Source organism: Thamnophis sirtalis, unplaced genomic scaffold (assembly GCF_051295495.1).
Source record: "Thamnophis sirtalis isolate CommonGarterSnake01/CBP01778 unplaced genomic scaffold, rThaSir2_p1.2 scaffold_12, whole genome shotgun sequence".
Lineage (NCBI taxonomy): Eukaryota > Metazoa > Chordata > Lepidosauria > Squamata > Natricidae > Thamnophis > Thamnophis sirtalis.
This window is the reverse complement of record NW_028261392.1, coordinates 44,002,879-44,029,455: the sequence shown is the minus strand read 5'-3', so window position 1 is coordinate 44,029,455 and position 26,577 is coordinate 44,002,879. Positions and strand designations below refer to the sequence as shown.

At 36.9% G+C, this 26,577-nt stretch overlaps 1 protein-coding gene across 1 annotated transcript in view; it reads right to left on the bottom strand.

Moving 5' to 3' along the window:
* Positions 1–26,577, bottom strand: part of WWC3 (WWC family member 3) — a 1,020,491-nt gene that overhangs the window by 980,111 nt on the left and 13,803 nt on the right. The gene's annotated exons all lie outside the window — the stretch shown is intronic.

Here is a 26,577-nt window from a genome sequence, read left to right as displayed (position 1 = left end):
TTATGATCACTTGAGTAGAGTTAAGCAAGCATTAAAAGCCTAAAAATTCTTGAGGTAGGTGAGGCACATCGTTCTCCTGCCTTCTCCTGTAGAGGGCGCTTTTTAGAGGCTTTTTTAAACAGTTAAGCAGAGTCATCCACAGTGACTCTGGCAGCAACTAGCTCAGCCTGACCTCAGCTCTTGCCTTTTTTCTTTTACATTTTTTTTCTTTTCATGATGACAGGCAAGAGCAGAGTTGAAATCCTCTCTGAAACAGCTGGAAAAAGTACATGTGGGTCGGAGGGGGGGGAAGGAATTCAAACTTCATCCTCAAGTGTAGATCCCTCCCCAAGTGTAGTTTGATTGTAAAAGCTTTTTTAAAATTTTCACTAAAAAAAAAGAAACTCTGGCATTTGAAGCATGTAAGTCATAAAGCTGTCAAGTTACAAGACCCTTGCACCCCTAACCCTTTAGAAAGAAAAACCCCAGGGATGTTCAAACTTGACAGCTTTAAGACTTGTGGAGTTCAACTCCCAGAATTCCTCCTCTCGCTCTTCATCATGATGATGTGCGAATAGGCAGGGGGAGGGAACTGGAGCCGGTTCTAAAAGGCACTGTAGATTTGTGGAACCTCTTCTATAGAAGAGGTTAGAACTGGCAGGAACCCACCCCGATCACAGGTTCCTGAGATATTTTCAGGTTAAAAACAGATTCTTATAAAGTTTCAAAGTTTAAAGTAAAAGTTATAAAATATATTTAATGATTCATCATGAAGATAATTCAAAAGTCTTCATTTCTTGCCAAGAAGACAGCACAAAGCAAAATGCCAAGGCACAGCAAAGCATTCCACAATGGTGGTACATGAGAGAAAATGTTCTTCCTCAATCATTATCACTTTCATCTCCTTGGAATTGTGTTGAAGTTCCTTGTTTGTCCATTGTTTATATTCTAAGACTTTTAGGAGAGAACCAGCAGACTGAAATTGAAAATATGTTTCTACAATGTTGTTGTTTCAAGTGTTTAATCCTAGACTTTGTAATTTCAAGATGCATTTTGAAGTACTAAAATAAGCATGGATTATACATGTAGAGTTTGTTAAAATATTCAAATTGGATTTTGCCACATTGGATAAATGTGGCCAGGTTTTTAAAAGAACTCTGAATAGGAAGCTCTCCCTGTCTGGGTGTCACTCTTAGCAATATCTTATCTACTACAAAGCATCTCTACACAAAGATATAGATTGCATCTTTGAAATCCGGAGCTGATTTCTGGTTTATCTAATTGTGCAGACAATTGTGCTAACAACTGGAACAGTCATCAGGCTTGCAAATATTTCTAAGGAGGAGACTGGTTTAACACAAAGGAGTGTGCTTCACTTCTGACAATGGACTTCTTGAAGCCTGTGTTGCAAATTCTTTGCATGGTCTTTTTCAGCAGACTAGATTACAGGCCTTTCTCCTTGCCAGGCAAATGGGAAGTAACATCTCCCCTGTGTCAAGAGCAGTCAGAAAGAAGGTCAAAGGAATCAAGAAAGCCATATCTTAATGTACTAGCTGGGAACTGAGAGCTAAAGTACACTAGTTTCCAGGATTCTTCAGTGTAATCACTTCATCCTTTCAATAAATCTGACTATGAGACTCAGTGAGAACTTCTTTAGTTGTGAGCAGCAATAGGAGTTTGAAAATTACACTCTAAACTAGCCCACACCACAAAATGTAGGTTGTCACATTATTGTATATTCCAGTACACAAGGGATCAACTGTCATTTTTGTTCAGCTTAACACTTTAGCCTTTAAAAAATAGCAATAGCAATAGCAATAGCAGTAGACTTATATACCGCTTCATAGGCCTTTCAGGCCTCTCTAAGCGGTTTACAGAGAGTCAGCATATTGCCCCCAACAATCTGGGTCCTCATTTTACCCACCTCGGAAGGATGGAAGGCTGAGTCAACCCTGAGCCGGTGAGATTTGAACCGCTGACCTGCTGATCTAGCAGTAGCCTGCAGTGCTGCATTTAACCACTGCGCCACCTTGGCTCTATAGAGAAACGCTTTCTCCTTTTTAAAATTTCATTCTTACATATGCAATACATCGATCATTTTTCCTTTCTTCAAACTGCCGTGTACTATTTCCTGTCTTCTTCCATTCGACTTGTCACAAACATGGCAAGTCTTATGACCAATATAAACTCTACCAGCTAAATGTTCTGCCAAATGTTCCAGTGGAATAGAGTAGGGTAAACATAACATACCAATTGGCTTAAAGTTAATATAAGTCAATAAACAATTCTTGGTTTGAAAAGCAGAAGGATTTCTATATAAACTGAATTGAATTCCAAGAAAGAATATCAACTAATAAACGTTCTGATACTTAGAGGTTACTGGGAAAAATGGCACTTAGAAGGAGTTTAGTCAGGTACTATTTACATACCCCTCCTCCCTGGCACTTCTGTCTTTGTGTGCTTGAGTTGATCAGGTTTTCAAGAAAGATCACATGCCTAAGGTGACCAGATTTTCAGATTGGTAAAGAGGGACACCATTGACCGGGGGGCTGGGGGCTTGATTAAAAATTTTATATTTTGTCAAAAGGTCACACAAGGTGATTACATGAACCCAGGACACTGAAACCATCATAAATACGAATCTGTTGCCAAACATCAAAATTTTGATCACGTGACCATGAGGATGCTGCAATGGTAGCTAAGTGGTCGCTAAGTGTGAAAAATGGTCATCAGTCACTTTTTTCAATGCCATTGTAAATTTGGTCACTAAATGAACTGTTTGAAAGCTAAAGCTAGCTTGCATTATAATGCCTTATGCTAGCTTACATTTTCAAGAGAGAGAAGCTAAATTCCTTATTAGAATTGAAATAGAAATGAGTAGAGTAGAGTAGAGTAGAGTAGAGTAGAGTAGAGTAGAGTAGAGTAGAGTAGAGTAGAGTAGAGTAGAGTAGAGTAGAGTAGAGTAGAGTAGTTTATTAGCCAAGTGTGATTGGACACACAAGGAATTTGTCTTCGGTGTACATAAAACAATAAAATAGAATACATTCATCAAAAATCATAAGCTACAACACTTAGTAATAGTCTCTCTCTCTCTCTCTCTCTCTCTCTCTCTCTCTCACACACACACACACACACACACACACACACTCCTCCTCTGGATTCAATGGGTTGTTTAGAAAATCCTCCCTCCTGTGCACACACTCCCTCTTTCTCTCCCTCTCTCCCCTCCTCTGGATTCAATGGGTTGTTTAGAAAATCCCCCCTCCTCACACACTCCCTCTTTCTCTCTCTCTCTCCCCTCCTCTGGATTCAATGGGTCGTTTAGAAAATCCCCCCTCCTGTGCACACACTCCCTCTTTCTCTCTCTCTCTCTCTCTCTCTCCCCTCCTCTGGATTCAATGGATCATTTAGAAAATCCTCCCTCCTCAAGTCTTCTCCTCCCTCAGCCATTGGCAACAGCTCCCAGGGACGCGCGGGCAGGAATGTGCACATCTCGAAGAAGAATATACGCTCCCAGTTGCTAGGAGAGCCTCAGCGGCTGGAGGCTTTTTCGTAACTTAAAAAAAATCGGGACTTTTTTTTAAAAAACCCGGGACGCGGGAAAAATTGTTCAAAAGCGGGACTATCCCGCTGAAAGCGGGACGTCTGGTCACCTTACACATGCCTCACCTCTTCCAGCTAAAAAAACCTGCAGCAAAGATCTTCTTTATTTATTTAATCAAAAGTATAGAAAGCCAATCAATTATGGGCAGCTTACAATAAAAAGCAATGAGTTAAAAAATCCTCAATTAAACATCAATCCCCCCCCCCCCAATGAACAGAAGTCAAGATTTGGTCAGGTGAGAGAACCTCCCCTCCCCAATGCCAGGGCTTGAGGAAAAAGCCCGGACTTCAATATCTAAAGAATGGCATGTTTTTGTGGATTGGGAGTAGAAATGTAGTGTTTCAGATGAGAAGTGGAATTTAGTGCTGAATAGAATTGGATTTGTTTCCCAAGAATGACTTCATCCAGCCATTTAACTCTACTAGTGTGAAGTTGCTGATTTCCCGCAACTGCTTTCATAAGGCTGAGTAATGGAAATTAAACCTAAGAGTACTGCAAGTGCAATCCTGAGAGGAAGGTGCAATAAAAGTGCTTTATGTATGAATTATAGTATAGTACTGTCATATCTAATTTGGTCTGTGGTGGAATTATTCCTGTTATTCAATATTTATAACAGTCTTATTACAGTTTTCAAAACTTGGGAAAAATATAAACATGAAAATGAAATGTTTCAAAAATAATTAATTTAGCATAAATATTTGTGTGGAGGCAGAATTCTTTTTTGTGGGGGGAATGAGTGTTATTTGCTAATTTTAGAAGAATGTGCTGTTTCAATAATATACTTGTCAAAATTATTTGTTTGGCATTTAGGCCAACACATTTTCTAATATCAATAAAAGGAATTTGCAGGACAACAAATGAGTAAAATGAATTTAGTATGTTTCTCTACTTTAGGCCTGGTCATAGAAATGTAGGTTCAGCACCACAGTAATAAATTCTTATTAAATTCTTATTAAGAAAAATGGATCCATAGATATTGTAAACATCAGAGATTTATTTCATTGAGCAAATCTGTGGCAGCAAAAATTCTGTCTCAGAGTTAACTAAAATCCTCTTTTTATGTCTCATGCTGCAATAACACAGAGAGCTTACAGATTGGATTCCATGTTGAAGCTTTAAAATGTACATGTAAAAGGCCAAAAAAGTTTTCTGGGTTAATAACATTGTATTCAGCTAGTTGGTTTTCATATCTTCATTCTACTGTAACATTTAGTTAGAGAATGAAAATCTATCTTATCTTTGATGAAATGGTATGTATTCTCTTTTATTTAATGAAAAATTTAAAATATAGCCCAGTCCATCTTTAAATCTTTATGCAAACTCTGTCCAAATGTTGTCATCTATGTTTTCAATGAGAGAGGCATCATTTGATCAGTTTAAATGCAGTCCAGGGTGGCAAATTTTCTTTTTTAATGCTAGTTTTCATTCCAAGTTATCTTGATGCAGGCATTCCCAACAAGCATTCTATGTATTTGTGTAATCCAACCCTAAAGAAATATTACTCAGATTTAAATTTTTCGCGATGATAAAACATTGTACAAAGAGAAATCATAATCTCTTCAGCCAATCTCCCCGTGGAGATTCGCACCCTCACCACCGTCCAGACCTTCCGCACAGCCCTTAAGATCTGGCTATCCCGTCAGGCCTGGGGATAAGAGTCTAATTCGCCCCCACCCGAATGTTGAATGAAAGTTGTGTTTTATTGCTTTATTTTTTCCCCCTCATTCACGTATTGTCTTATGTTTTGTCTTGCACTCCCCCTCCCATGAATTGTAAGCCGCCCTGAGTCCCCTCAGGGAAAAGGGCGGCCTATAAATCACAAATAAAATCTAAAATCTAAAAAAAAGTAGATTTTAACTTGATTCATTTCAGAAGTGTCAAGTCAGCCAGATCTCTTTTTAATTGGGGGTGGGGGGGGGGAGAAGAGAAGATTTAAAGTTTTTGTGAAAGGAACAATGATTATTCATCACATGTGGATTGAATCAAAGTTTTCATCCCCTCCCCCAGTTTTGAAGGAGTAAAATTTTGAACACATTCCTTTTTAAAAATTCTACTTGAATGCTTTTAGTATATTTTCATGTATTTTCTGCCCAACAAGAGGCTACAGAAAGGAGTGGAAAGCTTCATGCAGCTCTGACTCATTTATTTAATAGCATTTTTCCAACTGTATTTTGTCCTGAGTTCTCCCCATACCACATATGGTATGTACAAACCCTATTTATGTTTAGCTAAAAGCCATCCCCATCTAAATGGATTTTACTCTCTAGTAAGTATATATTGAAGCTGAATTCAAATGAAGATGTTACATCCCAAAATGTGTTTTCATTTTGATTAAACATGGATTTTTGGTGGCTCTGTTTATTCCCTTATGAAAAAGGAAATGAGTGTTTTGTTGATTTTTATAAAAGAGGAAATGATACAATTTTTCTTAAAGTTTAAGGGGAAAAAATGATACTTTTGGACAAAAGTATCACTGCATGTTGGGGTTTTTTTGAGGAGCGGAGGGAAATAAGTCAATTTTTCCTCCTTATGTTACTTAGATTCATAAGTACATTCTTATGCAAATTGCTGCCTCTCTATAAATCTTCGAAAGGATTTAAATATATCCTTTCCCTATGTGACTAAAAAAGGGATGAACTAACAACATAAAAAGCTCAATAATAGATATAACTACATGCCAACAAGCTGGATGTATTAATCATCAGGAGAGCCTTTAAAAGTAGTAGTAGTTGTTGTTACATATGCTTCAGTAGAAAAAGCTAATGTGTATAAACAATCTAAAGTATCAGAAACAGTAAAAACAGAATGTAAAGGAATATCTGTCATTAAATGTTTCTTCTTTTTTGCATTTCAAACATTGAACATACAAAAGTTTTTCAGAGGTCCACTGCAACTTTTATCTTCTTTTCAAAGTTAAAAATGTGCAAATTTATTTTTTTGTAGTTTGTCAAGTTACAAATACAAAATTGCAAATACAAGCAAATAATCTCAAATATCTGAGAAGTATAAGGTTTTGATTGAAAAAGAAAGGTAAAGTGATATTAAATAAAAAAGGAATCTCATATTTTCTCACTGTTAATTAAGTACATAATGTTTTCTACAAGAATTTTTTTTAAACAATGTGTCTTAAATCAAGCACAGGAGACACATATGAAAAGATGGTTAAAAATTAGATTGAAGAGCATTTTATGGTTCATTTAAGGATAAGAAGCATTTAAGTTAGGGGCGGTTGAGGAACTTAAACATCACCAATTCAGTCTAAATTGCTCTGCTATTCTTACTGTTTTGGATGGATAAGCATTCATTGAAGAATCTACTTAAGCTGCTAAAGTCATTCCACATGAAGCTGGTTTTAAATGCCTAGAAGCTTACAAATCAGGCACCTAAAATCGTCTATCCTCAAATAGTATTTCCCATATACATTTTCTTGTATTACAGAAGACTCTAGAAAATTCTCACTTTCAATTCATAATAAATTAATGATATATTGATGTCCTCATTATATGACTTTCTATGATCAGATTCTGTATTTCAACTCTCCCCTTTGAAACTCCAGGGTTATTAAAAACAGCTGAGGATGCACAATAAGTAGAATTTTTCCTCATGAGAAAACAAATATATCACCAAAGATTAACTGGTTTAAGGAATATCTTTTTCACTCCACAAATTAATTTTAGCCAATATTTCAATCATCAAATCCTCATGACAACCTTTATTGACATACAACGGAGCATCAGCCTCAAACCTGCACTTGAAATACAGTGAGGAACATGGAGCTTTGTTCTTAAAAATCTGCATTGAATTACTTCAAAGTGTCTTTGCAACTTTTTATGGACACAGATTTGTGCCTGTGGTACAAAGTATTAGGTTCAGCACTTTGGCCCTGAATAATGTAGCTGAAACAGAACATGATTACTTCCACAAAGGATAAAAAACATCTACAGTAATTATTGCATTGAAAGTATTTCGGGCTCAAGATGAAATAATCCCCCCCTTCTTCTAAGCATTAGGAGGTTGAAAAACAATTCCTAACTATTTAGAACTCTCAATTTGTTCAGTCTGATTGCTGTTTATTTTCCAATTATGCAGATCATTAGCACATCATTTTGTAAATAGAACTTCTGTTTTACTATAATTATTTTCTAATTTTTCTTTGTTGCAATAAGTGTCTAAGACTGATGGATTCCACTGAATACCACTTTGTACCAGGAATAATCACATCATTTTTATAAAGTAAAACAAATAATGGCTTATTAGCCAGACTCTGGATGAAATTCAATTTTTTGTTAAACTTGAATTAAATAATTGATATAAAGATTAAATAAGACAAGAGAAATTACATTTAATCCTCTTATAGCAGAAATAATAATAAGAAACTTCTATTTGCTCTACATTTGATTTACATGTATATATATTCTCATGGAACATAATAATCCATTAACATTCTCTATATGAACCAGGGTGGCGCAGTGGTTAGAGTGCAGTACTGCGGGCTACTTCTGCTGCCTGCCTGCTGCCTGCAATTTAGTAGTTCAAATTTCATCAGGCTCAAATTTGACTCAGCCTTTCCATCCTTCTGAGGTGGGTTAAATAAGGACCCAAATTGTTGGGGGCAATATGCTGACTCTGCAAACCACCTAGAGAGAGCTGTAAAGCACTGTAAAACAGTATATAAGTCTAAATGCAATTACTATATCTGTCTCTAGAAATTGAATAAAAAACACCTTCATGGATCATAAAGTATGCACCGAGACTGAGATAAATATCATTTGCTAAATATTTTAAGGTCATGTATTGATCGATGGTTAGCAATCTTGCCCTTAAGCCCATTTCTTATCACTCAAGACTTTTCCTTCTTCTAGGCAATCTATGCATTTCTTATACAGTTATTTAATATATATCAAACTGTACTAACTTAGCTTATATGTCTTGTGATGAGATTGATTGCTTTCTGAATTGCTAAATTAAGCCACAAACCTTTAGGTCAATGCCAAACCAATCTGAATTATAGGTACTGTATCTCCTTTAAAATGCATTATGTGATTCAATAAGCGCAATGAAGTTACCTTAATGAACGCAAATTGTTTGATTTTTCATTATTTCAATTTATCTTCTACTTAGGGAACATAGAAGCACAGAAAGCTTCTACAACTACAATTTATGACAAAATATGATTAAACCAATGATTTAACTACTAAAAGCTGCAGCTCTATATTTCATAGTAATATATAGTGTGATACACGTTATGATTTCATTTAAGTCTTAGCTTCTTTTCAATTAGGTGGAACGAGGTCTTCCTGAAAAAGTTAATGTACAGTTTCCTTTTTCTTCCTTTGTTATTTTCCTACATGCATGTCTTGTCATCAAAACCGTTTTCTAGATTGGGAGTGGGACTTTGAAAAGTCACTCATATTCTAGTTACCTCACAGTTTGGCTACTTTAAAATGCCTATGTAAGACCTCTGCTTCACAAGCTGTGTTGGTTGTGCTTCTCAGGTATGATTCAAAGTGCTGGATATAAATATAATGGCCTACATGGCATAGGACCTTGTTACTTGAGAACTACCTGTCTGCTATAGCATCATCCCAGCTGCTTCAATCCTGCAAGGATGGAATGCTCCAAGTTTCTTCAATGACAAAATGCTCCAGGAATCATGCCTTCTCTATAGGAATCCCTGTCCTCTAAAATTCAACTCAAGAGCTAGATGGTCAAGCCTGCTGTTGTTTCCAAGATCCATGGAGACCTGGTTACTCACCCAGGCCTTTAGTGTGAGAGAGTGAGGCCTATTATTTATTCCATCCTGTCTTTCTTTCTTTAATTCATTTTTAATTGATTTATAAAATTTATTTGCCACCCATCTTACCATATGGTAACTCTGGGTGGTTTACAATAATAAAAAAAAATCTATACATGTAATAATTAAAATCAACATTAGAACCAAAGGACACATTGGGAGGGCAGAGTTGAAGTGGGAGGAAGATGGGATTTGTTGTTACTTGATCAACCACCTCTTGACATTTTTTATTAGTTTTATTTTAATTTCTTGGTTTGATTGTTGTGAGCTGCCCAGAATAATGGGATTGTATTTATTACTGATACTATTATTACAAGGAAATCTGAGTCTGGTACAAGTCTGGTCAACAAAGAAGTCCCACTAGGTTCAATAGGTTTAACTTCAAATAAGTATAAATAGAGTTGCAGTTTAAATATTTAAGAAGGCTGTTAGTTACTTGAGTTATTACAAAGTTAGTAATTTTGCCAGTGTGAGCTAGTTACTTTTCATCATCATCATCATCATCATCATCATCGTTGTTGTTGTTGTTGTTGTTGTTGTTGTTTGTGTACATGTGTATGCTTATGTGATATATGATTCTCATCAGATATTTGCAATGCTTCAGGACTTGAAAGCAAAAGGATGCTTCAGATGTATGAGGACTGCATATTTCCATAGCTCTGATCGTCTTGATGGAATATGCTACTCTAGTTTAGAATTATTTTAACATACATTCAGAAATGTGTAATCTGGAGAATGATTTGAGAGACCGCCTTCTGCCGATTACCTCCCTCCGTCCCATCAGATCGCATAGAGTAGGCCTCCTCCGAATTCCATCCGCCAGTCAGTGCCGACTGGCGACTACGCGAAGGAGAGCCTTCTCAGTTGCAGCTCCGACGCTATGGAACAATCTCCCCATGGAGATCCACACCCTCACCACCGTCCAGGCCTTCCGCACAGCCCTCAAGATCTGGCTATCCCATCAGGCCTGGGGATAAGACTTTACTCTCGCCCCTCCCGAATGTTGAATGAATGTTGTGTTTTTACTGCTAATTATTTGTTACTCATATTTTCTTTTGTGTTTTGTCCTGCACTCCCCTCCCCTATTATTGTAAGCCGCCCTGAGTCCCCTCAGGGAAAAGGGCGGCCTATAAATGTTTAATAAAACTAAAAAACTAAACTAAAACACACTATTTCCCGCTAATCATTTTTTGCCTTATTTTCCAAGCTGTTCAGTGCCAGATTCTTTTTTTCTGTAACTGCCCTACTGTACATGGTTTTTATAGATTATGCAATTTCTCACAGCTTCTAGTTTCACTAGGATAAGACAATCTGTGTGATGCAATTAATTTTGGACCCTCCCAATTAATTAAACCTCTAAATATGACTTTGCAATCAGGTCCAAGTTGCAAAGTTGCTTTTCATGTTTAGTATATTCAAGCATATTTAGTGCCATTATGGGAGCTCTTGCATTCCAAAATTTTAAAAGAATCTACAATGCTTATATGTTATCTCTTTCTCATTTAATTTGGTGTCTGAGAAATACAGAAGGCTGAGGACTGAATTACATTTTAGTTGAGCAGCATCTTTACTAGAATTTCCAGTATTGTTCCAATCAAATATACATAGTATAGAATAACAGAGTTGGAAAGGCCCTTGGCGATCTTCTAGTCCAACCCCCTGCTTAGTCAGGAAACCCTATATCATTTCAGACAAATGGTTGTCCAATCTCTTCTTAAAAACTTTCAGTGAACTTCCATTCACAACTTCTGGAGGCAAATTGTTCCACTGATTACTTGTTCTAACTGTCAGGAAATTTCTCCTCAGTTGTTTCTCTCCTTGATTAGTTTCCATCCATTGCTTCTTGTCCTGCTCTCACATGCTTTGGAGAATAGTTTGACCCCTTCTTCTTTGGGGCAAACCCTGAGATATTGGAAGACTGCTATCATGTCGCCCTGAGTCCTTCTTTTAATTAAACTAGATACACCCAATTCCAGAAACTTTATATGTTTATATGTTCTTTATATGTTTTAGCATCCAGTCCCCTAATCATCTTTCTCACAGTTACTACTATTTATTTATTTATTTATTTATTTGTCTTGTATGCCGCCCACTCCCGAAGGACTTCAGGCGGCTCACAATAGACAAGGGAAAGGGGATAAATAGACAAAGACAGAGACAACACTTTAAAAACACAACATTCACAATTTCCGTGGGGCTGGATGTTTCACAAGCCCCCCGGCCTGCTGGAGCAGCCAGGACTTGGTGGCTTTGCGGAAGGCCGGGAGGGTAGTAAGGGTCCGGATCTCCATGGGGAGGTCATTCCAGAGGGCTGGAGCTGCAACAGAGAAGGCTCTCCCCCGGGGGGTCACCAGCCGACATTGGCTGGCAGATGGAATCCGGAGGAGACCTAACCTGTGAGATCTGATCGGTCTGAGGGAGGTAATTGGCAGGAGGCGGTCTCTCAGGTACCCAGGTCCGATGCCATGTAGGGCTTTATAGGTTACGATCAGCACCTTGAAGCGGGTCCGGAGACTAATGGGTAGCCAGTGCAGCTCACGGAGGAGAGGTGTGACGTGGGTGTACCTAGGTGCACCCACAATCGCTCGCGCGGCTGCATTCTGGACTAACTGAAGTCTTCAAACGCTCTTTAAGGGCAGCCCGATGTAGAGCGCATTACAATAATCCAGTCTTAAGGTCACAAGGGCGTGAGTGACTGTCTGAAGAGCCTCCCGTTCCAGGTAGGGTCGCAATTGGTGCACCAGGCAAACCTGGGCAAAGCCGACAAGTGATGTTCTAAAGTCAGCTGAGGATCCAGGAGGACTCCCAAATTGCGGACCCTCTCTGAGGGGCGTATAATTTCAACCCCAGCCTGAGAGATGGAATAGTTGGCCAATCTTTGGGAGGGAACATCAGAAGCCACTCGGTCTTGTCTGGATTGAGTGCCAACTTGTTTGCTTCCATCCAGATCCTAACAGCCTCCAGGCACTGGCACATCACTTCTACTGCTTCGCTGAGTTGGCACGGGACGGACAGATACAGCTGCGTATCGTCCGCGTATTGGTGGTACTTAATCCCGTGCCAGCGCATGATCTCACCCAGCGGCTTCATGTAGATGTTAAATAGGAGGGGGGACAGGACCGAGCCCTGCGGCACCCCATAGTTGAGGGGCCTTGGGGTCAACCTCTGCCCTCCGACCAACACCGACTGCGACCTGTCCGAGAGGTAGGAGGAGAACCACCGAAGAACAGTGCCTCCCACTCCCACCTCTCGCAACCGTCGCAGAAGGATACCATGGTCGATGGTATCGAAGGCCGCTGAGAGGTCAAGGAGCACAAGGATAGAGGGGTGACCCCTATCCCTGGCTCGCCAGAGATCATCGATCAGCACGACCAAAGCAGTTTCCGTGCTGTAACCAGGCCTGAAACCCGACTGATAGGAGTCTAGATAATCGGTTTCATCCAAGGACCGTCGGAGTTGAGAGGCCACCACTATAAAGCTTCTACTACATAAAGCTTCTTCTATGATTTTGGTTGGTTGGCTAAAATGAGCCTTAATACCAGACTGGCTGCAGCTTTGCTCCTAGGAAAGAACAACCCTTGACTCCCTAGGTATTACAGAAAAAGTACTTTTACTAGGGAACTGGGTGCAGCATCTCTGTGTGTTCAACTCTGTCCTTGGGATTGTCTCCAAATTGACCATTACAGCAGAGCCATACTGACTCCAGCTTTGCTCCTAGGGAAGAACAACCTTTGACTCCATGGGTATTAAAGAAAAGGTATTTTTACTACGGAACTGGGTGCAGCACAAGAGGGGTAAGCTGTGAGGAAAATCCATGTGAAAATCACATATTGAAAGTAATCCCTACATCACAAATCGCTTCCCCCATGGGAGCAGTCAAATCAGGTATCATTCGATGTTTTGGGAACCAGGTGCCTCTGGAGATTGTTAATTCCTTTCCCAGGGTCAGTATCCTTGAAGGCAGGAAGATGACTCAGTTCCTGTTAGTTTCTGGCTCCTGTTAGTTTCCATACTCCCTTAATTCCCACAGCATTTCTTCATACCTCCATCTCTCTTGCCTTTCCAAATCCCCCCCACCCAGTTATGGCAGTTGCTAGTGAGCTTCAAAGAAAGTATCTGACACTTGGTGCTATTAATCCATCAGCAATATTGTGAAGGCCCATGTTTCAATTATTCTTCAGTTGATTATGGATAAACTAAGTTTTGGAAAAAAACTGTATATGTAGCTTTCTTACATACCTCAAAATGAATATCATTGAACTTAGTTGGATAAAATTCTGAATAGACAGATATCAGGTTGCATTCTTAATACATTTTCTTATTTTCCAACAATTTTCTGAACTCCCAGTCAGTATAGTTAAAGGTTGAAACAATGGGTAAGTAACATTGGAGAGCTACCAATTCTTCATCCTGTTCTACAAGACACAGCAATTATCTGTTTTTAATGTTAATGTGTGTGATAGTTAATTTACTGTATCTATTACTAGATATTATGTGAGCTCTCACTTGAGGTTAAATTTCTATAGAATTAAATATGGACATTGATTGTATTATTTGATGTAGTTTTTCGGCTTTTGCATTCTGAAGTTTTTAATTACTCCCACTGCTAATGGCATAGCAAATATAGCTAAAGCAGCCCACAATAGAACCCAATACAAATCTTTCTTCATTGGCCACTATTCATTTAAAAAAGGGACATTTTTACAAAAGGGGCAAGACAGCAAGTTCTCTTCACCAAATTAGTATCATTACTTTAAAAACATCCTGACCTTGAATGCTATGATTACTATGACTGCTGTGAATCAATGATTGATTTATAGTTAGGACATCATACAAGTGTTTTGCTGCTTTATTACTAGGACAAAATGAGTAGTGAAGGCTCTCTGGAATTCATCATAGGAAAGACATTTAGACAGCAAAGCTACTTAGCCAGCAATATTTTATTTTTGTTCTTTTTTCTACATGGGTGTTCCTATAATCAAAGTTTAGATGTGGATTCCATTGATCTAATGTGTAGGCCAAGTTAGCCATTTTTATATTCTAGTTTAGGAAAAATTGTTCAACAATTTGCAAGCCAATTCTATTACCAAAGTTTCTTTTCTATAAATGTGTCTCCAGAAATAAAAATGAGAAGAGTCCATAAATTATAGTCCAACAGCACAATCAGGCTATCATTCTACAGTTTAAAACAGTCATCTGTTAAAAATCATGAATATGTTTTTAAACTGAAAGGCTATTTCCAGATAATTTTCTAAAAAAAGCTAACTCATTTTTTCTTGTTGCTGAAGAAAGGGCTTTTTAAAAATAATAAATGAATCTTGTATGAGATGCTTAAATTTTCAATACTTCTCAAACTTACTTTCTATTTAGCTGATGCTAGCTATTACCTAGTGTTTCTCAGCCTTGGCAATTTTAAGATTTCATCTCCCAGAATTCTCCAGCCAGTATGCTTGGAGGTTGAAGTAAGTCCACATGCCTCAAAATTGCCAAGGCTGAAAATCACTGTATTAGGCAAAACAAAAACAAAACAACACAACAACAAACAACAACAACCCCCACCTTTGAGGAACTTTATGCATTTTACTTTTAAGGTGACTTGAAAAATGTCAAATGAGGGTCTCTGTAAATCAGATAAAATCATGCAGAGTAGGACATGTGATTCTCAGCTTCCTTCTGACATATCCCAGAATAATGCACTTGAAATTGTGGACAAACTTTTGGCTTACAGATGAGGAAAATAAGGAAGCCAAACTTCTAATGAACTAGAAATGTAACAATGGTTTGACAATCCTGATTCAACTTCCTGGCTGCTACCATAGTATCCCAACCCTCCCAAGGCTGCAATTGTTAGAAGCTGGAAAAAAAAACAACCTCATTTGAATAGTAAAGCTCCATGTTCCCCAAATATTGCACATCCTTGTCTTAAAGTCCACTGTAAATTTTCCATTCTGAGGGGCAGTTGACATTTTATTTAATTGCTGACAGTGGATCTCTCTTAGCATTATCCTAGGGTTATCCTATTCTTGGCCTATTCTCTTCTTCCATTTAGGAAGTAAGCAAAGATAATGCTTTAGAACACAGTGTGAAACTCAATCATGTCACATGATGTATCATGATGTATCATGACTTTTTTGCCTTTGCAGAGTCATGGTGGGCATGGCCTGTGTGTGATGCATCAGGCCCATTGGCCACCAGTTTGACAAGCCTGCTTTAGAACAAGCCTGATGTGATGGAATGTGCATCTGGAGAATCAGTGGACAAGAGTTTTGGCAGCACAGAACTTTTCCTGAGAGAAGCCCAGAATAATAGACTGTGCAATCCTGAGCTGGATAGTTGAGTGAGGAAGAAGTTCAGGGTAACTACCTTCTAGAATCCATTTTAATATAACTAGTAGTAGGTTTGAACATTATAGCTTTAGTTTAACAAGATTCTGTCTGTTAGCTGTAAGCCAATGAATGATTAAACTAGATTGGATTTCTTTGTATTATCCTTGAGTTTTGGCCTGACACGTAGGCTTTTATTGCGATTCACAACCATGCATATTCAGTTGCTTTTCCCATACCCAAAGAAAATATAATAACATTATAGGGCCCCATAATTTGTCAATGCAATATTACTGAAGCAAAAGTTAAAAAAATCTGTGCAGGGTTAAATTGATATCCTTTGAACTTATTTTTATTTCTTTTATGCAGGATATGTTTTGTTATGTAGAATTGTGCAGAATGAAAGAGAATAACAATACATGAACCAAAAAACAACACATGCTAATAATCACTTAACAGCTTTTAAAAAGCTGCAAAAATGTTTAATTAGGGACACCAAGAGCCCACTAAATAGGCTATGAAGTTAGGTCAACATTGGGCAAAATATATCATTGCATGTGAAGTTGAACTTGAATGAGATACTTAACTGAAGGTCAAAGCTAATAATTTAGAGAAGTATTCTATAAAATGGAGGCAACTTTAATTCTAAATAAATCAATATTTCAAAATGAGTTAAAAATTAAAAATTGAAAAACTTTGTATAGCACATTTTATTCATACTTGCTACTGTTAAAAATAAAAGAAGACTGAGATTTAAAAAGATCCACAGTTTTAGTCTGATCTTTGCTTAGGTTAAGTGGTCTTAATCTTCCTTGTTAGTGAAGCTTGCAAGTGATTTGTTGCTGTCAACAAAAGTACAGATTAAACGTGGTTGAATTGTTATGTAAAGCTCTTTCTTCCTTATTTGTTTAGTTTCTCATGTCCAAAATAAACAAGTTCTGAAAATTTGCTTTAATTCAGTAAAACTGTTCTCGGTAATTATACTTTGAGTACATCAGCCAATGATGTAATTGAAGAACAACTTCTGAAGTTTAGTAGGCATGACTAATCAAAGTAGCTGGGAATTTAAGGTCTTCAGAAACCATCTATTACTGAAATTGAGAAGGTGGGCAGAGTGAGAAGGCAAAGAAAATTCTATGGAGCAAAAGGCTCACAATGGGAACTATGTCTGAAGTGGAAAATTGGGTGTCAGTTTGAGAGTCAAATCTTGTGCCAAATTCCAATAGGTTTTCCTGTGAGCCCTCACAAAGAGGATTGAATCATTTCTTCCTTAATGCAGTGGCAATGGAAAGCAACATCCTAGGCCAAAAAATAAATAAATGTTCCCTTTACTTACCTTATCCATTGGTCTCCTAGTTTTTATTTCTTTCCTACACTTGGCTACAGTCTGTTTAGAAATAATGTTAACATGTCTGATTCCCTTAAAACCCTGTCGATTTTAAATTGTTGACTAGATTTTGGTAGTAAATGTGATTAAAACATTACAGAAATATAATGAACTTTTGGCTTACAAAGTGCAAGTACTCTGCAAATACATTATATAGTTATAATGCTATGGAGTTGACAAACTAACAATTTGCGTGAGTAGCAGGCTGGTGTGCAAGTGTATCTGCACCCAGTTTGACTTACATGAGTGGCAGGCTGGCTCCTGCTGGGCCACCAAGCTGTAAAGGCTGGGGACTGCTGGAATAGGATAAATAAATAAATACCCAATAGAATTTATTTGTCTGAATGAGAAAAAGTTTTTTACAGGGAGTAAAAAGTTTATGCAAGTAAAAATATATATAAAGTCTAACTTCTAATACAGAATTCGCATAATAAATGCAGGGAGATTCAGGATCAGAAGAAATAGAAAAAAATTCCTGAGTGCATAATTAAACTGTAGAATTTCCAAAAAATCCTGGATCAATTTGGATAAGATACATTGTCATGGAGAAAATCTAAGAGAAAACCTAATGCTAAGAGATGATAACAATTTGAAGGCACATTATTAATAATAACAATTTTAAAAGATACTATGCAGATTCATTGAAGTCAGACTATTTGTGGTTACTAACATTTATTTACATTTTTTTAAATCATAAGGTTAGATATTACTTTAAATATTAGTTAGTGAGACTAATAAGGAAAAGAGTTCTCAATTTTAAAATTCTTCCAAACTTTTGAAATGCTTACAGTTGCCACTAGTGATGTTCAACTAAAATCTATGACCAGATCTGTTGAAGTTTTTTGTAAAAATGTTTTTACAAATTTGTAATTTGTCAAATTTACTACTATTTCAAATCATTTTATGTCAAGCAAATGATCTTTATAGGCTTTTCATTGTCTCTCATTTTATTTTTTCCTTATATGTATCATGTGCTGCAAAATTCTTTTTTTTTTTTTTTGCTTCTTCTTTTTTTTTTCATTTTCATACAGTCACATATATACTGTACATAACCGGGGCCATACAACATTAAACAATAAATACAGCAATTCCTCTTGTCAACAATACCCCCCAAAAGAGAAACCCAATATACCTCTTCGACCCTCCATACACCTCTTTCTTTCGCCCCCCCTCCAACTTTCCATCTTCCCTCCATCATTCCCGTCTACCCTACTTCCCCTCCCCCGCTACCACTCCTCTCTCCCAGTCCACTCCCTCCCTTCCTTCTCACCCTCCCTCCAATCCTCCCTCCCGCCCCCTCTACCCCTCTTTCTTCTATCCCGCTACTCCTCCCTTTGGTGTATTTCTACTATATGTCAATATATTCAGCTTGTCCTATTTTTACAGTGAAATTAAAGAGAAACAGTATACATGTGAGATTGCATTGCATTGAAATCTAACATATACTATATATTCCCCTCCCCCCCCAACACCCTACCTCCCTTCCCCCCCGACTTCCCAGAGCCCGTACACGGTATAGATTTTTAACAAACACAGTCTAAAATATATTAAGACAAAAGAAATAAAAAAAGAAGTTAATAACATCTCTACATTGAACTCAGCTTCTTCCTGTTGCACTAACTTTGAACAGTTTAGATTATTCCTGATCTTAAGCATAGGCTATCTGGAATTTCTTAATCCCGTATTTGTTTTGTATATAGTCAATCCATTTTTTCCAGTCTCGTTTATATCTCTCATTTGAATGATCTTTAAGATATGCCGATATTTCAGCCATCTCGGCTAGGTTTGTAACTTTCAATGTCCATTCTTGAGTTGTAGGCAAGTCTTCCTTCTTCCAGTATTGTGCCACCAACAGTCTTGCTGCCATTATTAGGTGCAGAACCAAATTAGTCTCTACCACTGTAAAGTCAGTACATATACCTAGTAAAAATAACTGAGGAGTAAACTTTATCCTTCTTTTAAAGATATTTTGCATAATCCACCATATTTTTATCCAAAATGCCTTAACCTTTTGACAGGTCCACCATATATGAAAATATGTAGCATCTAGAGCAGTGTTTTTCAACCACTGTGCCGTGGCACACTAGTGTGCCGTGACATAGTGTAAGGTGTGCCGTGGTAAAATTACTTTATATATAGTCAATATAGGCACAGAGTTAAATTTTTTTAACATTTTCTAATGGTGGTGTGCCTCATGATTTTTTTCATGAAAAAAGTGTGCCTTTGCACAAAAAAGGTTGAAAAACACTGATCTAGAGAACCACACCTCCAACATTTAGGCTGTACATTCGGATACATAGAAGCCAGCTTTTTAGGATCTAAATGCCATCTATAGAACATCTTATAAAAATTTTCTCTCAGGTTTTGTGCTTGTGTAAATTTCACATTTCTTACCCATATTCTTTCCCATGTGTCCAACATTATTGGTTCTTCAATATTTTGAGCCCACTTTATCATACAATCTTTAACTAATTCTGTTTCCGAATCCATCTGTATTAATACATTATATATCCTCTTTATATGCATTAAACTTTGATCTCTTATTTGTTTAAACAAATTATCCTCAACTTGGATAAAACCACTTTTTTGGTCTATTTTCCACCTGGCCTGTAATTGCCCATACTGGAACCATGTTTGAACTACCTTCTCCTCTTTCAATACCTCTAAAGATTTTAATTGTAATACCCCCCTTTCCAAAGTGAGAAGCTGTCTGTAGGTGGTTCTATCCTGTTTTTGTGTTATATTCATATTTTCAATTGCATGTCTAGGAAGTCGTGCTGCAAAATTCTTTACCTGCATTTGAAATTATCCTATCTGAAAAGTACATCCTGTGGCAACAGGATATTTGAATCAGTGATAAGCTTTGGATTCAAAGTAGATTTTGTCTTTAGCCATTTCTCTCTCTCTTTCTGTCTCTCTCTCTGCATGCATATGTGCATTCATGCATACACATCATTCAAAGGGGTATTTGCTAGAAGATATGGAACACTGTTGAAAGACCACATACAACAGTCTCCTTTTATGGGCCTGATGGCATCAAGGCTGCAGATGAGAGTGGCCTTGGGCTGCACATTTAGTCCTTGGATTATAGTAAACCATCTTTTGGATTCATGATTCTGCTTTGAATAAAATGCTGCACATTGTATAAATAGGAAGCTAGTTCATTTTAAACACAAAATAAAACTCCTTTCCTAATTTAAAATAGAGTCTATGCTGTAAACATAGATGATTGCAAATTATTGTATTTGTTTGCCAGTAAAATATTTGTATTATCCAATAGTATGTATGTATGTATGTATGTATGTATGTATGTATGTATGCATGCAATGATGAGAAGCCTGCTGAGGGTGTGCCACTATAAAGGGAGAGGCTGTAGGAAACAGACACCAGTACAAATAATTAGCATAGCTGGTGGAACAGACAATCTGTTGTAGACAGAAGAGACTGTCAAGCAAGACTGCAGTTCAGTAATGTGCTGAAACATTCCAAAGTTATCTTCAAAATGTGTCCAGCTGACATCAGGCCAGTTCTATCCTATGCTGCTGAATCTTGTTATGAATCTTTCCAAAATGTCCTCTTTTTTTTGACTTCGCCAGTATCTTAGGTAGATGGTCCTCAGATATTGTAAAAGTAATAATAGACAGGCACTCGGTTTATGCAGAAATGTCAGTCTATTCTGAAAGAAGAGAAAAAAAATTCTGAGACTGATGGGGAACATTAAGAAAAATTCTGTGAACTTTTTCCTCTTTTCAAAAAGTCAAGATTAATTAGAAAAAAGCTTTCAAAATTTTAAATATAATATGCCATAGTATTTCCGTAAGAACAGAGGTCACCAATTTGACATGCTATCCTTTATTCATTCAGTTGTCTTCAGTATTTGGTGCTTGCTCTTATACATATCTTTTGTTAAGTGGGTTCAATTTAATATTTTAACCATTATTTCTACATATTTATACTTGGGGAAACTTTCTCACATTGTGACTATTGATCCTTTTGTTTTACTCTTATAGCATATCACTATACACTCAGGGAATTTGTTTCTGGAAGATTTGCTATTTCTTATAATATAGTAAAAATTAAATGGAATGAGAAAAACGCTAAGGAAGTTACCAAATGGATGTTAGCCCCTGAAACCATAGAGTTACGTACATCTCTACTAAGAAATAACTGTGGGGATCTTACCTAGAGGGGTTTGAATCCTTAATTTTAAACTTGAATTCGGTTCTCAGTAACAGATCACTAGCTCACCCCAAAATTCTTTACGGGGCACAAACAGGAATCCTTGCAAAGAGAGACTTGTTAGAAACCATTCAAACAAAATTCCTGCGAGCCATCTTAGCTGCTCCCAATGGAACTCCAAATGCCCAGTTAAGAATTGAGGCAGGCATGCCTCAAATTCAAGTAAGAGCCTGGAAGATGATAGTCATTTATTGGCTTAAAATGCATTTCTTTCCAGAGGGACTGTCTCCACTAGTGTTGATTGACAATTTCCCTTCCCCCTGGAAACAAGCAATTGATCACAAGCTGGGCTCTTATGGGCATTTCATTCTTAATGTCTCTAGGCTTTGAGCAAGCAAAGCAAGTAGTAATCAATAGAATGAGGGACATGGAGTTCCAAGAAGAACTAAATAGGTTGCCTTTTCACAGTAGGGACAGAATCAAACAGGGTGTGTGGGAATCGGCAAGATATCTAAATGACCTGATCTCTCCAAAACAAAGAATAGCTTTCTTCAGAGCCAGATTTAACATTCTTCCTTCAGCACCCCTCCAGGGCAGGTATAAAAGAACACCTATAGCCGAGCGCGTTTGTATATGTGGTAAAGGAGAAGTGGAAGATAATTCACATGTAATATTACACTGCGAGCTATACAGAGCTTGTAGGTCTGCACATATTCTCCCCTTATTAGAGAGATTGCCAGGGAGGGCAGACCATTTTTATCTAGGCTTTCTCCTCCAGGACACTAACCCAGTTACCACGTATGCAGTGGCAAAGTTCTGTGCTGCTGCAATGTCCCTAAGAAAAAAATTGGCTACAGTATAGTACTATCTTGTACCAATTATCTGGACATACCTTTAACAATCTTTGGACCATAATGTTATTATCCACTTTTAATGTAATACTTTTAATTATATTTTAATGTTAGTATTTTTAATATAGTGTAAAAACAAATGTATATTGCTGGTCTTTGACCGTAATAAAGATCTTACTTACTTACTTATAATATAGCAAAATGTTTTTGAGAATGCTTTTGTAGAGATATTCAGAAAAAAGTGGAGATATATTATGTGCACAAACTGCACATAAAATATCTATATTGATTTATTCTTTCTCTAAGATGGAGTCTTAAAATGGCAGACTGGTACCTGATTGGACAATCTGGTTAGCATCCTAGAATGTTTATTACAGTTATGGAAAACATAGCATTGGTTACAGAAAAATATGTTTAAATGCATTTGACCAAGTGCAGAATATTATTTTGGGTGTGATCAAGAAAGAAATAATTGAGCAGAACAGTAGAAGGGTGTGCTAAATCACAGTAGTATATGTTACTTGAGAATGGCCACATGGTTGTGGGTATGAGTGATCCAACATAAATACTTTATTTGGTCTTTAAAACTATTTCAACAAGAAACTAATTCAAGATTCCTGGGAAAACCAAACAGTTATGTGCCGAGGCTCTCTTATAGCTAAATAACTGATGAAAAAAATTAGTCAGTTTATAGAAGCAGGACTGTTTTTGTACTATTACAAATATAAACAATGGAGTTCTTCAAGGATACTTGCATAGTTGCTTTTTCCCATGGTTATCTCTAAGTTGGAAATGCCAAAATCCATCAGTTATAACTGAATGAAGGATCTTGGACTCCAAAAATAATGTACGCAGGGGTTACTTACAGTTATGATCACCTCTATTTTATATTTGGAGGGTCCAGAGAATATTTTAATTTACTATGGGTAAAATGGGAAGCTGATAAATTTTATAAATAAATAATTTAAAATTTTAGTTGGTAACATGAGAACTTTTTTTCTGAGATTCTGAAGAATCACTGGAAGTCAACATTATGATTAGATAATCTAAATTGTAAACAATCATCCAACTGAGAAGTAGGTAAGAACTGACTCTCCCACACCAGTTTTGCATTATCTCAGCTTTTTCTTACTGCCATCTTTTTTTTTTTTTTTAACTATTCCTGCATGTATCTTCTAAAACAGAGGTGTCAAACTGGCGGCCTGTGGACCGGATGTATCACACACAGGCCATACCCATCCCAACTCTACGAATGAGAAAAATATGAAACATCACATGATGGCAATGTGAGGTGGTGAGTTTGATACCCGTGTTCTAAAGGACTATTAGCAAGTACATTTTTTACAAAGTTAGTTGCTGAATATACACAAAGATTTTGATTGGGATAACAGTATCAGTAACAACACAATTAATAATAATGTGCACATATTTAGAGATCACTTGCTTATAATTATAATTAAAAAGATCCTTGGGATCATTTACTTATTTATAACAATTGGACCCTACTGTAATCAGAAACCAATTCCATTCAGCCTTTGGAAACAAAGAAATTTAGTGTGCTGCTGTGAAATTAAATACCCCTGAACCATGTCAGCAGCTTCTCAAGATTACCTGTAAAATATATTATTGCAGTTTCAAGACTTAACTCAATGTATATTGGTTTTAGTGTAACCTATGTGCCTTTGAGAAAAATGCCATCACTAGCTATCAAAACCACTTGGTCAAGAGAAAAAGCCTCATCTGTTTTACTTTATGATTTCCTAGCTTCTTAGGATTTAATTAGCTCAGATGAATTAAAGCTATATTAAAGAATGACAGCAGTAGATTATTCAGTGGCTCTACCAAGTCTGGAGACATTTTTTCCATTTCCTTTGACTCCAGTGTTTACAACTTGGTAAGGATGGATATGGATTAAAAAGTAAGAACCAACAATTTCAAATTGAATGGGTTCCTTAATTCATACTCAGTCAAGTAAGTTGAATCTATTTAAGCTACTTCGTTCTCAATTTCATTGATGCATGATGTTCCCCACTGACATTGATGATTTAAAACAAAAAAAATAGTGACTGTTTTTTTAAAAAAAATATTGATTCAATCTCAATCGTTAATGAAAATAAATCAATAAAGAGTGAAATAAACTTCTAGAGTGTAAAGAACATACAGAAAATAAATAAATAATGTAAATAAATCTTACGGATTTGATTCCATACACAAAGTTTATGGGGTTGTTATTTCCATGCTGTTATCACAGCATGGAAAGGATTGTGCTGCCTCTTTAGGAGATTCACAACTGCATGGAGTGTGGATTTGTGGAGCAGACTGGGTATGAGTGTCAGTTAATGGGATTTCTGAAGTTCTAAGTGACCTGCTCTTTTTCAGAGTGGACAGGCTATGTAGCATCTGTAGTTATCACTCTACCTGTGGACAATTCCCTTGATGTCTATTGTGGTTCCTGGCACATATTTTTAAAAATATTATTTGCAAACCACTAATGTTATCTTTATTCTCAGGAAGGTGTTTGGTCCTACATAGATCCCAAAGGCATTTAGAAGTCGAAAACAGAAGTTCTTCATGTCACAGCCTCCACTTGCTCTTATATGGACCCCAATTTGTTCTCAATATTCCCTTATCCTTCTGTTGTCTGAATGGTTCCTGCATTCAAAATGATAGTTTTTTCCACTTCTAAAACCATGAGATCTGGATAGTAAAATGCAGGTAACCAGAGGGCAGAAATAAAGTTTCTGTTTCTCTTTGTGATCACATGGTAGTTGTCTGAATTTTTGCAGACCATCTCCAGACACCACCCCAAAGTATATTCTCTGAGATCTGATAAAGCACTACTTAAAATAATTATAAATGACAAATAGCTATGCTTTGAAATAACACAAGTAAATTGGAATAAAACGTGTCTTAGAACAGTGGAAAACATTTATTGTATGATGTTATTTCGCTTGCCAACAGTTCTTTAAGGAGTTTCTAGTTTTATTTACATTTATATTGATAGCAACAAGTTCACAATTTGATCTTAAATATAGTAATTTTAATTTTAAATAGTTGAGAGTTTTTTTAATAGAATACTATGTTTAAAACCAGGTTTTATACACTAATTTCTGACTTCTAGGTCTAGTAAGCATTTATTTTTTAAAACAGCTCAGTTACAGTCTCATTCAGAGTTAGTGAGGATGTATCAGATCTGCCAAATCTATCACTTGCAGATAATCCCAGATACTACAATTCTGTCCAACAATCATTTCTCTGTTAACCACTCTAAAACTGCCAAGCGCCTTGTATTTCTTAAGACATGTCCTAATTCATAATGCTATTAAGAATAAGGATAATAAATAATATTCAGTGCTAAACAGAAATATTAGACAAGATTTAGAAACAAAAGGTATAAAAATAAAAAAAGGAAAAAAATATAAATTACAAGCATTTGCAGATGAACTAGTATTTATTTTAGAAGAACCACTGGAAACTGGCCCTAAGTTAATGGGAAAAATAGAAGAATATGGAGAAGTTGCAGTACTGAAAATAAATAAAGATAAAACTAAAATATTAGTCAAAAATCTTACAGAAAATCAGAAAGGTGAATTGACAAAAAAATTAGACTTTTAGATAGTTAAGAAAGTAAAATACTTGGGAATATATTTAACAGCAAGATGTGTAACAATTAAAGAAGATAACTACCGTATTTTTTGAGTATAAGACACCTCTCCCCCCCAAAGGGGGTGAAAATCTGGGTGCATCTTAGACACTGAATACAGGATTTTTGGCCTCCCGAAACCACGGCCCACGCATCCCATTTTTTTTGCAAAAATGGACATGCAGAAGGTTTGGGAGGCCTGCAAAGTGCTCCTGGGGGCAGGGAGGGCAAAATGAGTGAAAAGGACCTCCCAAGCCCCCAGGAGAACTCTGCAGCTTTCCAAACTGTCTGCACACCCCGTTTCTTTTTGCAAAAAATGGGCCCATTTTTGTGAAATAAGGGCCATTTTTTGCTCTTTTTTGGCCTCCCTAGCCCCCAGGAGCACTCTACAGGCCTCCCAAACCTTCTGCACACACCATTTTCTTTGCAAAAAATGGGCCCATTTTCATGAAAAATGGGCCGCTTTTGCTCGTTTTTGCCTTCCTCAGCCCCCAGGAGCACTTTGCAGGGCTCTCAAATGCTGCATGCCCTGTTTTCCACAAAAAAGGGGGGGCATGCAGACGGTTTGGGAGGCCTGCAGAGTGCTCCTGGGGTCCAGGGAGGGCAAATCCTTTTTTTTAAAATCACCTCTTCAAAATCTTGGTGCATCTTATACTCTGGTGCGTCTTATAGTCTGAAAAATGCGGTATATAATACTACTAGAACAAATTAAATCAGGTTTGGAGAAATGGGAAAATGTGCTATTGCAACTATAAAAATGAATATTTTGCCAAAGCTACTTTTTTTATTCCAAATGATCCCCATAAAAATAGAAAAC